We start from the raw sequence: 11,207 nt of genomic DNA, 5'->3' as shown, positions 1-11,207 counted from the left end.
TGTTGCAAGGACAACTGACCAGTGCTTTTTGTGGCCAGCGGTGAGAGAGCTGGCAGACTGGATGTTTTCTCTTTCTATAGCCTGTGTTTGTGGATTAGGGGAGATTGGCTTCTATCCTGCGTGCTGTACGGCAAGGAGACAGCAAACTTGGGCAAGAGAATTATCATGCCTTGCTTAATTGAAAGAACAGTGTTCTGTAATGGTGTGTTCAACCAGGAGCAGCCTCAGAGTTAGTCTGTCTTGAGATAGAATAGAATATTGTCAGTTGGAAGGAACCTATGGTGATCTGATCCGACTGCCTATATCTCTGTGCAGCTGAGATACGAGTATTTCGTTGCATGCTTGCTCCTACGTATGTGGGCTGCCGGGAAATCGGTTCATGTGCTGTACGTGCCCTTGGTGATGGCTCTGCTGAGGGGCAGGCGGTAACTCCCATCGCTTGCAGTCACTGCTTGCGACTGTAAAACATTTAGACATAAATGAGCAGGAGATACTGTGATGGGTTGTAATAATTTCTCTCTCTAGAGGATGTAAAATTAAAATGCCTTTTCTTTGTTCTTCTCTGCCCAATGTGATGGCACTCCTAACTCAGATTCTCCTGAATTTAAAAAAAAAAACCCAAAAAAAAAAACCCACCCAAAAAAAACACAAACCACCTTGCGGATTTGATTTCTAATGGGATGTGCCAGATGGTAAAACCTGAAATAGGTAGCAGGCATTACTTAGCTGGGGCCTGTAAACAAAACTGAACTACGAAATACTCTTTAATGAGCTAGATTTATTTCTAGGTGCTGAAGCCTCAAAAGGCAAGGGAAAAAGAGAGGCATTTCACATACGGTAAATGTTTAAATAAGCCTTTTCCTTTCTTTCAGCACAACAGCAATAACTCCATCCCATTCCAGGGCTGCTGGGACTTCTAAAATGCATAATTCTGTGAGGTTATAATTATTGTGGGTGCTTTAGCGTGGCGTGAAGCTGGGCTGTAGAACATAAGTGGTGTTTTTGTTACATTGATGAGTGGTTTGCTTTTTAAATCTTGTCTATATATTCTTTGACAGCATGGTTCTCCAAAATTAAATCGAACAAATGCCTTTTACCTGATGTCCGTGAACCAGCACTGCTTTTCTTCAGCGCTCCTCTGCCGACTGTGATGATACAGAGTGATTGATAGGTAGGGGTAGTTATTTGCAGTGTCAGTTCAGCAGCGGCTGACGGGCTGGAGCAGCATCAAGGAGATGAAAAGCTGCGGATTTAAGAGCCGCAGCTGTTTTGACTGGGGGCTTCATTTGTGTTTCCCCTCTTGCCCCCAGCCCTGGCACCTCGTGCTGCTCGGCACTGTGCTCTTTGCCCTCCACACATGGAGAGGAACTTCGTGGGGTTTTGATGTAAGCAGAATTTTCCTGTTGGTGAATAGTCAGTAGATATTTAAAATACGTGTTAGTACCTTCTCCCTAATATTTGAAACCTCTGGCTATGGATTGGTGCTATACAAAAAGCCTGTGGTTGTATGCTTCTCTAAAATGGCAAGGTAAGGAGGAGAGAATAGGCTTTAGAAACGATGGGAGGGGAGCTTGACGCATTGGAAAATAGGTAGGCTGTGTTTAAGTGTAGATAATGCATACAATAATACTTTATTTTTCAGAGCTCTTTAGTTGTTTTTAAAAAACAACAACAACAAATCAGCCCAAAACTTGAAACCTTTGCTATCTTTTGGCTCTCAGTATCTTACCAGAAGTGCTTTTCTTCAATAGATAGGGGTCTGTTAAAGGCAGGGGTCTTGGAGCACAATTCGTTTTGACACTCGTAGGTCCCACCGTTGGCAGTCTCAGCAGAAAACTGTGCCTAGGCTGGGTCTTTGTGTTTATTCCCCATTTGTTAGCATGGGAGATTTGGGGACACTTGCATTGCCACTCCCTCTGCTCATGCTGTTCTTGGCAATGCATGCATGGCTCGAGAACTGCCAAGAAAAAATTGGGCCAGTACCTTGTTTTCAAAGGTTTATTGGATGTTGCAAGCATGCTGTAACGTCACGTCTTGTGGTCAAAGAGTTTTAAGTAATAATCTTAAGCGCTGCTTCCACCTGTTTTCCAAGCTTCATTCCCAAAATAAAAATAAAAAAAAAAAATTACAAGAATGCCAAGCCCACCCTTTTGCTCGTAAAAATGTAGATGGGAAGTTGTGTCTTCTGAGACCTACTTATGCTCTTTTGGTGCTTTGGGGATGAAATAGCCCTCTTCCAACCAGATGAAGAGGGATGTTTTTCCAAAATCCAGTTCCCATCCCTAGATACAAACAACTCTGTGTATTAGAAACAGACCTCAAAATGGGGAGTTTTCACAAAATAGTAGCTGTGGGGAGAGTTCTTCCATCGGCATCTATTAACCACGACTTTGTCCTTCTTGTCTCAGATCAGCCATAGAGAGAGACTCCTTATAATGGACCCCAACTATGATTTATTTGTGTAGAGCTTTTGTTAGAGAATAATTTTAAAAGGGACCAGAAGAAATAATCTGTCCCATCCTTGTGTCCTAAGACAAGATTATTTTTAAATCGGGTTCAGACCTCTTTACGGGCATTAACTGTCAGGTTATAATCTGTAAAGCAAAAAATACGTGGATCTTCTTCGGGTTACTTGCTGTAGCTTGAGATGTCGGGAGGACGTGAGTTAACATACAGCCATTCTGGTTTCCATCTGATTTGCTTGTGTGTGCTGCTACTTCAGAGCTTGCTTCTGTTTATTTTCAATACATAAGGAGAGCAGGCAAAATTTACAGATAAAATTCAGCCGTTTTTAGGGGCGAGGAAGAGGAGTGCTAGAAAGAAGCCACTGAACAGCATTTACTGCTTATCATTGATAAGTATATGATAGGATTGATAGCTGCTCAGAAAACCTTTCACTTGTGTCCATTTTTTTTGAAGTCCTACTATAATAGGTAATTAAAGTATACTAATTGAATTAAGATCCCATCTGTCTGAGTTCAGCAAGCCAACAAGTCCCTTAATTAAGATATCATGTTTGCTATAACCGAGGCTGCAAACACAGAGCTGGCCACCAGTGGTATAAGCAAATATCTGTCTTCCCATGACAAAGTGCCAGAGCATCCAGTGGGCTGAGGAGATCAAAATAAAATCTGCAAGGTAAGCAGCACTTGCTCGTGGGATGACAATAAATGCAAGAATAGTTATGCTTGCTCTGATAGCTGAGAAAAATGCCAATTTGAGCTGGGTGCAAACATTTTTAAGCACTCGGAGGTAGACGGCAGCGACAGTAACTAAAAGACTCAGTATTGGGTATCTCAGCATCTGATCACTGTCTCAGTGGGACGATGTCTAATATTGGAGGCAAGAAGAGAGAACATAGTAGTTAAAATCAGTGTCTTCAGGCTGCAATTTCAAAAGGTTTATAAAGCGCCAGTGTATCCTCCAACTGATTTGCAGACACAGTAGGCTCCTGGGCTGCTCCACCATGGGCTGTCTTCACTTCTTTATTTAACCATCAGTCCCAAGTGCATGTAGGGTCCATTGAGGAATCTCCTTTTAGGTGCTAGATCTTCACTGGTTTTGTCATTGGGATTGTAGTTTTCTGAACAAGACACAAAATGTAAGAGGCCCTGTGCCTGAAACTAAGGATTTCCTTCTAGTTTGGGCTGCTGTGCCCGGAGCACTGGTCTCTGAACAGGACCTTTCCCAGGAGATAGTTTCAGCCAAGGAGCCTGCTGAAATTCTCATTTAGTTTATAGTTATCTTTCTACATTTCCTCCAGTAGCTTCAGCCGAGTGAGACTGTGTTAGGATGCTTTTTTCTGGAGGAAAGATGTGCACATGAATGTAGGTGCCTCTTTGCAGTCGGGGAACGAGCCCGTGTCAGCGTTGCATGAAAGCAAGTACCCAATGCACGTAGTTTGGATTGAGACGTGACGTGGAGGTGGGGAGAGGAGGTAGGTGACCGTGAAGGGTGATGGCTGTGACTGAGCCAGGTGCATCCCACCTGTGGCATCTTGCTCCTTGGACATTTGTCCTTCTCCTCCTGATCTGTTTTGGAGCAAGAAAACTGGATTTTTTTGCTGCTTGTGAAGGAATTTTCTTTGATGGAGGGTTTGGGAGGTAGCATAGGAGGTAGTGTGTGTCCCTGTTGAGTGCATGGGGAGCTTTCAGGAGGAGCATACACCATCAGGGATCACCCCATTGTCTTCCCAGTGCACCGGGAGGGACCAGGGCAGGCGTGAGGCCCTCGGTCTTCCAGAAGGATTAGCAGAAGTGAGGGGAGTTGGAGAGGCCAGCGATCACCCCATTGTCTTCCCAGTGCACTGGGGGGGACCAGGGCAGGCGTGAGGCCCTCGATCTTCCAGAAGGATTGGCAGAAGTGAGGGGAGTTGGAGAGACACCAGTCCAGGATAAAGTCCTGCAGACATGTGCTGAAGATGCAGGCGTGCATCCTTGGCGGCACGATGCTTTGAGTAGACTGCAGAAGATATTTTTTTTTCTCCTAATGGGAAAATTTCCCAATGAGGAGGCTAAATGAAAGCGGACGCTTCTTGATGCGGTTCGAAAGCTGAGAGACATCTGCCACAGATCAGAAAAGCCTGGCAGGTGGAAAGCACACCAGCCCTCCCTTCTCCCTGCCTTTATCCGGTACGTGGCACATCTCTACTCCCCGTGTGTCGCAGCCACCGCGCTGACACAGGCTCTGCGCCGCTCGACGAAGAACAGCGGCACCAGAAACCAGCGCTCTGCTGTCCCAGGGCGTGGTGGTGGGGAGACACCGACCTCCCCTCACTCAATGCCAGCCAGTTTGTACCTTCCCCCTAAAATACCACAGAAAGCTGCAGGAGCCGGGAGGATTCTGCAGCTTGAGAGCACACGAGTGAAAACTGAATTATTTAGCATATTTTTTAGTGCAAGCAGGTGTGGGGTTTGAAGCGGTTTGAGTTGGGAATTCTCTGCAGAGGAGTTACGGTCTGGTGGGATTTGAAAGAGCTGGACAAGTTTTCCATTCCTGTCCTCCTCTTGCTGCCTCTTGACAGCCTTCCCCCTTTTTTTTTTTTTTTTCTTTTTGGTCTGAATTCTTGTTCTTGTGCTTTCCATCCCCCATAACTTCCCCCTCTCCCTCTATTTCCCCGCTTCACCTGCTGAAGCGCCTGTGGATGCTGCTGTAACGATCTATTGAGCACTGACAGCGTGCTTGATGCCACGTACCCGTGTGCGAGGCGATGTGGCCCCTCGTCCCGGGGGACTTGGCCGTCTCCTGCAGACACTGACAGTGCAGTTCAGACCGTCGCGAGCAACCAGATGCTAGTTCAGCTGGAAACGGAGTCACCGAGGCTGGCCGAAAGGCTTGGCAGGAGGCGAGGGCTGGCTTTGGAGGTAGTTTTGTTAGGGGCTGGGGGGGGGTTGCCTTGTGCCTGTGTCAGTTTTGGTGCGTTTATTCACTTTATTTTATTTTAAGAGCAAGGGGTGGTTTGCAAAGCTGCCTGAGCACCGAAGCAACCTGCCCTTTGTGCTGAAGGGAGAGGACAGGGACGGACACACAGAGGTGGCTCAGGGAGCTCCACTGTGAACCGTGTCCAAGTGGATTTGCATCAACATTCCTCTAAAAATCTCTTCCTCCCCTCAACAGCTTTGTTCAGGTATTTGGGACAGTGTGTGTGTGTGCGAGCATCAGACAGACACTGTTCTCCTCCGCGAGCTGCTCAACTCCATCTCGCCCAGATTTTCCTGCAGCCTTTGGTGATGGTTAATCCCCAACTCCGCTCGTAGGGAGGGCTCCCGTGTGCCCAAGCTGAGGGCTGTGACACCGACGGGCCCAGCTCTGCCTGTCCCCGGGGGCACAGGGAAGGGCTCTTGGGGCAAGAGATGCTCATTCAATGCTGCTTCTGTGCACACACGGAGCCGAGAGCTGTGACTGCAGCCACCCTCGCACCTCGGCGCTCCTGGATAATTTTGTACAACCCAAGTAGGTCTGAATTATCTGTACAGCGCTTAAATGGGAGTATTTCTATTTTTACAAAAATCACTATGGTTGTACTCAGCTCTTCTTGTCTCTTTGTTTGCAATCTAACAAGAAACCCTCACCACGATCCGGATGGTAACAGAGATGCTCCAGCGTGGGCAAACCACACTGTGAGTGGTGACCTTAGGGGACCGGAGGAGAAGGGGTTACTGCATCCCATCTCCCTCCTACTCTTTGGGCACAAGACATTTGGGTAGCAGATGGGTGCTCTGGTAGGTCTGGAAACCTCTCAGGCAAAAGTAAATCCTTCCTTCCCACCAGGAGGTTCAGGCCTTATTCTGCAGAACAGCGTGTACAAGCTGAGCTCCCCTAAGGGAGCAGATTGCCCTATTCCTCCGGCGCTTGGCTCGATGTCGTCCTGCCACCAGTGCACTGAACAGCAAAGCAGCCCGGTTGCTTAACCCTTGAGCCCTATCCCTCCAACCGAAGCAGTTTGACGCGCTCAGGTCGGTTGGGGGGGTGGGGATGCCAAGGGGTGCTTTTCTCACCCACCCGCTCAGCACAGCTCCCTCTCGGGCAGGAAAAAACCCACTGATGGGCAAGCGGTTGTTGTCGTGATGTGACATTACACGTTGCAGCTTCTTTCTGGGAGAGCAGTGCACTCTGCCATTAATTGGAGGGAAAACAATCAGAGACCTGCTGCTTTTGGAGTTTGTTGAAAGCACAGGAAGATGGGGAAATGTTGGTGTTTATGAAACAGCAGCTGGTGCTAAGCTCTGGCAGGGGAGCGGGAGGAGGAGGAGGGAAGCGGTTGTATTTGGGTTCTGGGTCTAATTGGCAAAACTGTAATAATTCTTAGATCAAATACATGATGCATTCAGCCCACTTGCATTTTTAGTCTACTGCGTGTAATAACAAGTCATAACACTGGGGATTTCATGAATAATCGTTTCTGCTTGCCTCCCCTTTCAGTGGAGGATTTCCAGAGTGCTTGACGATCGTGCAGTCTCACTCCATCCCCAGAAGGCAGATGAATATTATCTTTATAAAGAGAGATAAGGCAGACTAGACAAAGGACTGGAATAACTTGGTTAAGTTTATCAGAAAAGCCAATAGCATAATCAGGATTTATGCCCAGGAATTAAGATTCTCGAACCGCTTGAAGAACGAGATGTCTGTCCTTAGCACAGCTTGTGTTGGCGCTGCAAAACGTGGTCTGTGAAGAGGAGAAACTCTTCCCTTAGCAAAGGAGAGATGACACAGAGCGGCAGCGAAGAGATTTCAAGAGGACCTGAAAAGCTCATCGGCTCCCCGGGGAAGGTGGGGGGGACCATGGGCTGGAGCGGGACCCCAGGCCCCCGCACTGCCCCGGCTCTGCCACTTGACCCATCCTGAGATCTCTCTGTTCAGCGTGATGCTGGCCTGGCACTAACCATCACAACAAAATCGGATCTAAAGTTGTTTTTATGCACCCAGAAGAGCAGGAGAACCAGCAACATTAATGCATCCAGGGCTACCTATGGTCATTGAAACGGGGGATTAGAGGCATAAAGGCTTGGCTGACTCACTAGACCTCATTAAAGTCTAATAATCTCTATAAAGATGCAGCATTGCACAGACGCAGCCCTAGCCCGGCTGAGCTAAAGCTCAGCAGAGGCTCTATTAGCCATTTGATAGTTTGGGCATGAAACCATAAAATGTGTTTATTTGTATTGTGAAAGCACTTAGGTCAGGATACCCTCTGTGAAGCTCAACCTCGGCAGTTTGGTTTAGGAATGAAAGGGCCAGGCTCGTCCCAGCAAGGGATGTTACGGGAGCCGCGACATCACCGGCGACCCGGGGAGCTGTGCTGGAGACTTGGGGGGATGCAAAAAACAGGAACAAAAATTCAAATGCTTTGCGTTTCCAGTGCCCTCCAAGCAACGTGTTATACACTCACCCAGCGGCAGGAACTTCAGTATTGCCAGCCTGAAAACGTCGTAACAGAAAACCTGAGATGGACCGTAAGGCGAGCTAGATGTAGAAATCATGAAGTCTAACACAAACTGAGGTTTATATTTGTGTTTTGACATTTAAGCCTCTAGAAATCCCATTTTCTTCCAGTTTTTTTGTTATTAACCTGATCGTTTGTTTTTCTGGAAGCTGAAGTTCTTGAGTTAACCAAGCGACTGCGATAGCCACTGCTCTGGGAACTCCTACAAGTGTACCGAATTTTGGTGAAGACCTCGAAGGTTGGCACCTCTGCAATGTTGACGCCTTTGAAGAAGTTCTCGCTTCGAGTAGGGCTCTTGTGGCAGTAACCTTTTGTTGCTCATTAGTTCATCCGGAGGCTTTTCCTGAGCAAACTTCCTTCTAGTTCAAGATCTTCGTGTCTGGCTGGAACCTGCTAAAGATGTTTATATTTAGAAAAAACCTGACTGACCCTGGCTTGAGGAAAATTGATGCCTCGAAGCTGTTGTAGCGGTGAGAAGGATCTGGTGGTGCCATCCTTGCATTAAATTGTACCTTCCTGTGAGATTTGTCCTTTCCGAAATCCTGGAATAATGCATTAGCACGTTTTGGAGGTGATAGCTGGCCATGAGAGTCTCATTTGAATCTGAGGCCACTGCTGGTTTTTTTGGATGTGGTAAATAGGAAACGGTAGAAAGACAAAATCTGATGGAGTGGAAGATTACAAAGGGAGAAGAGGTCCCAGTAACCTACAGAGATGGATTGAGGTTTATTTGAGGTTGATGAGTCCTAATTATTTTTTTACAATATAAGGCAAAATTAATAAAGGAGCACTTGGACCACACCGAGTTGAGAACATGGTCTTAATGGGAGAATTACTCAAACAGCATTTTAAGGAATCATAGAGTCATTCAGGTTGGAAAAGAACTTTAAGATCACCAAGTCCAACCATAAACCTAGCGCTGCCAAGTCCACCACTAAACCAGACGCCTCGTCACTGCGGTCCTTAGCATGGGAGGAGGCAGGAGCGATGGGAGCGACCGCCCCAGGATGGAGAGCGGTGTCGGGACGGGGGAGATGTTGGGGTGGTTGTGCTCATGCAGCAAGTCCATCGGCTTCTGATTTATTTTTTTTTTTTCCCCCTGACTCCTCTAATCCCAGTGCTGGGGAACCTGGATTGAGTGGTCCCCACCAGCTCTAATGAGTGCAATTAATGGCTGGGGGCTGCTGATTGACTTTGGGAGGGTGGAGCGGGCAGTTCTGGGAAGCCGGTTTCTAAATGTACAGAAGCACGGGTTAGCTCGGCTGGGAGACTCATGAAATTTAAATTAGGAGGATTTTGTGGGGAAGAGGGAAAAGTATTAACAAACTAAAGAGAGCTAATTACTGGAGATGGAGAACATTCACTGTGTAGTTGTGGATGACAGCGGTAAGTAGTTCCCATCAGGGCTTTTCCTGCTTTGGAGACAAAGCGATCGGCCATCCGCTGAGTTATCAAAGATGATAAGGGGCTGCATTTTATAAATGGAGATGGGCTCTAATTGCAGAAATGCCTGGGAATACTTCTGTGGCACTTTGCTGAACCCTGGTGTCACGGAGGGTTTTTGAAGTCTGCTTTCCACAGTCATTACAGGCTGCTTCATTTGTAATGAAGTTTGCAATTCATGGAACTTCATTCGGATAAATTTTAGCTTCCCCCCCACCCCCAAATCTATTTTATGTCCATCTACTAATGGGGAAAGAAATTAAACCTTGGTTCCTTGTGTAATTTTGCAGCAGAGGCAGTCACAGGGATTTAACTCCTCCGCTCGAGAAGCAGAAACAATTCCGTGGCCAACCTCTACCGAGCAGCACAGCTTGAGCAACACCCCACAAAGCAAATAATCATAAGCGATGAGCGAATGCATTCAAGTACACCTTGACTTAAGGCGCTAATGAGGAAATTTTACCAAATGAGTTGGTGCAAAGGCTCTGCCTTGCATCTCATTGTAGCAGGGGCTGGGGGGGGATTAAGGGTGAGTGGATTTAGGGTATGGGGATTTATTTTAATTTTTTTTTTTTTCCCTTCTTGTATTGTTTGCCCTCCAGCTCAGCAAAATCCTTCTTTTCTGAGCAGGGGTTGTGACTCCGCTAGCAGGAATCCTCTTCTCCCAAGCCCGGATAATGGCCCGTCCTGGTCTCCTAGTAACTGCGCCTGCCACATCACTTTTGACAGTGGTGCATCCTTTGTAGCCTGGTTCTCTGCTCCCGCTGGCTGCTCTGTTTCTTCAAATGGCAATTGTCTGAAATTTCTCCAAATGAGCAACTTTTGTGTGTGGTGGTTTTGTTTGTTTGGTCTGTGCTGGCAGAAAGGGGTTTAACGTTGTCTTTTTGTGTTCCTTCCTTAAAGGAAGCCTGAACCCTTGGGCAACAGACTTTTGTGAGATAGCTTGTGGTAGGAATTTCCCTCCCCAATACCACGTATTGCTCCTGTTATTTTCTGAAACCGTGCTCTCAAAGCATTTTAAACTTTCTGTTCTCGGAGTAAAAGTCTTCTCATTGATTATTGCACTAAAAGGCTTTCTTTGCTCAGTGTATTTTGGAACCAGCCTCTGTCTAGATGTAAAAGTGCATCGAATGAAACTTTGCCAGGAGCCAGCAAACCTCTCTCCGAGCTGTAGGGAAGGAATTGGACTTGTGAAAGCTGAAGCATAAAACCGGCGCTGATGGTAACACCTGCCTCGTCCCTGCTGGGGTGCAAGGGGGTCTTTGGTGCTCTGGGTACGGGGAGTTTGGGGGGGAAAAGAAGGGCTGGCGGGGGGAGAAGCTGCTTTTTTTGGTCTTCTAAGTGGGGTCCTGAAGTCTGGATGTACGGAGAAGGGGAAGAGGTTGGGATTACCCATCGGTGGTGCAGGCTGAGCCCGTGCACAAGCAATAGCAACCAAGCATCTGGGTGAAAGTCTGAGTCCCGGCAGCCCCTAAAGCTGGGCCCCTATAGCTGTGCTCAGTGGCAGCCCCTAAAGCTGGGCTCAGTGGCAGCCCCTAAAGCTGGGCTCAATGCCCGGTTACTAGAAAGGACAAATTCAGATGCATGTGAAGGGAGCTGAGTTTGGGCACGGGTCGTGGCGATGCCCTGTGCCTTGTTCACAACCCCACCAGTTTATTTTCCTTCTCCTGCGAGGAGGCTGAGATTGCTCAGTAAAAACACTTGACCTGCCTCGGTGCCACTGTGAAAACTTTATTCTATCTCTCAAGGACAGCATTGTTGTGTTGTGGGTTTTTTTTTTTTCCCCCCCTTCAAAGTAAATTAAAACCTCCAGCAAGAGCCC

The sequence above is a fragment of the Cariama cristata genome, unplaced genomic scaffold, assembly GCF_000690535.1.
Source record: "Cariama cristata isolate BGI_N322 unplaced genomic scaffold, ASM69053v1 scaffold5981, whole genome shotgun sequence".
NCBI classification, from domain to species: Eukaryota; Metazoa; Chordata; class Aves; order Cariamiformes; family Cariamidae; genus Cariama; species Cariama cristata.
The sequence above is the reverse complement of the archived record's forward strand: the minus strand, read 5'-3'. Positions refer to the sequence as shown.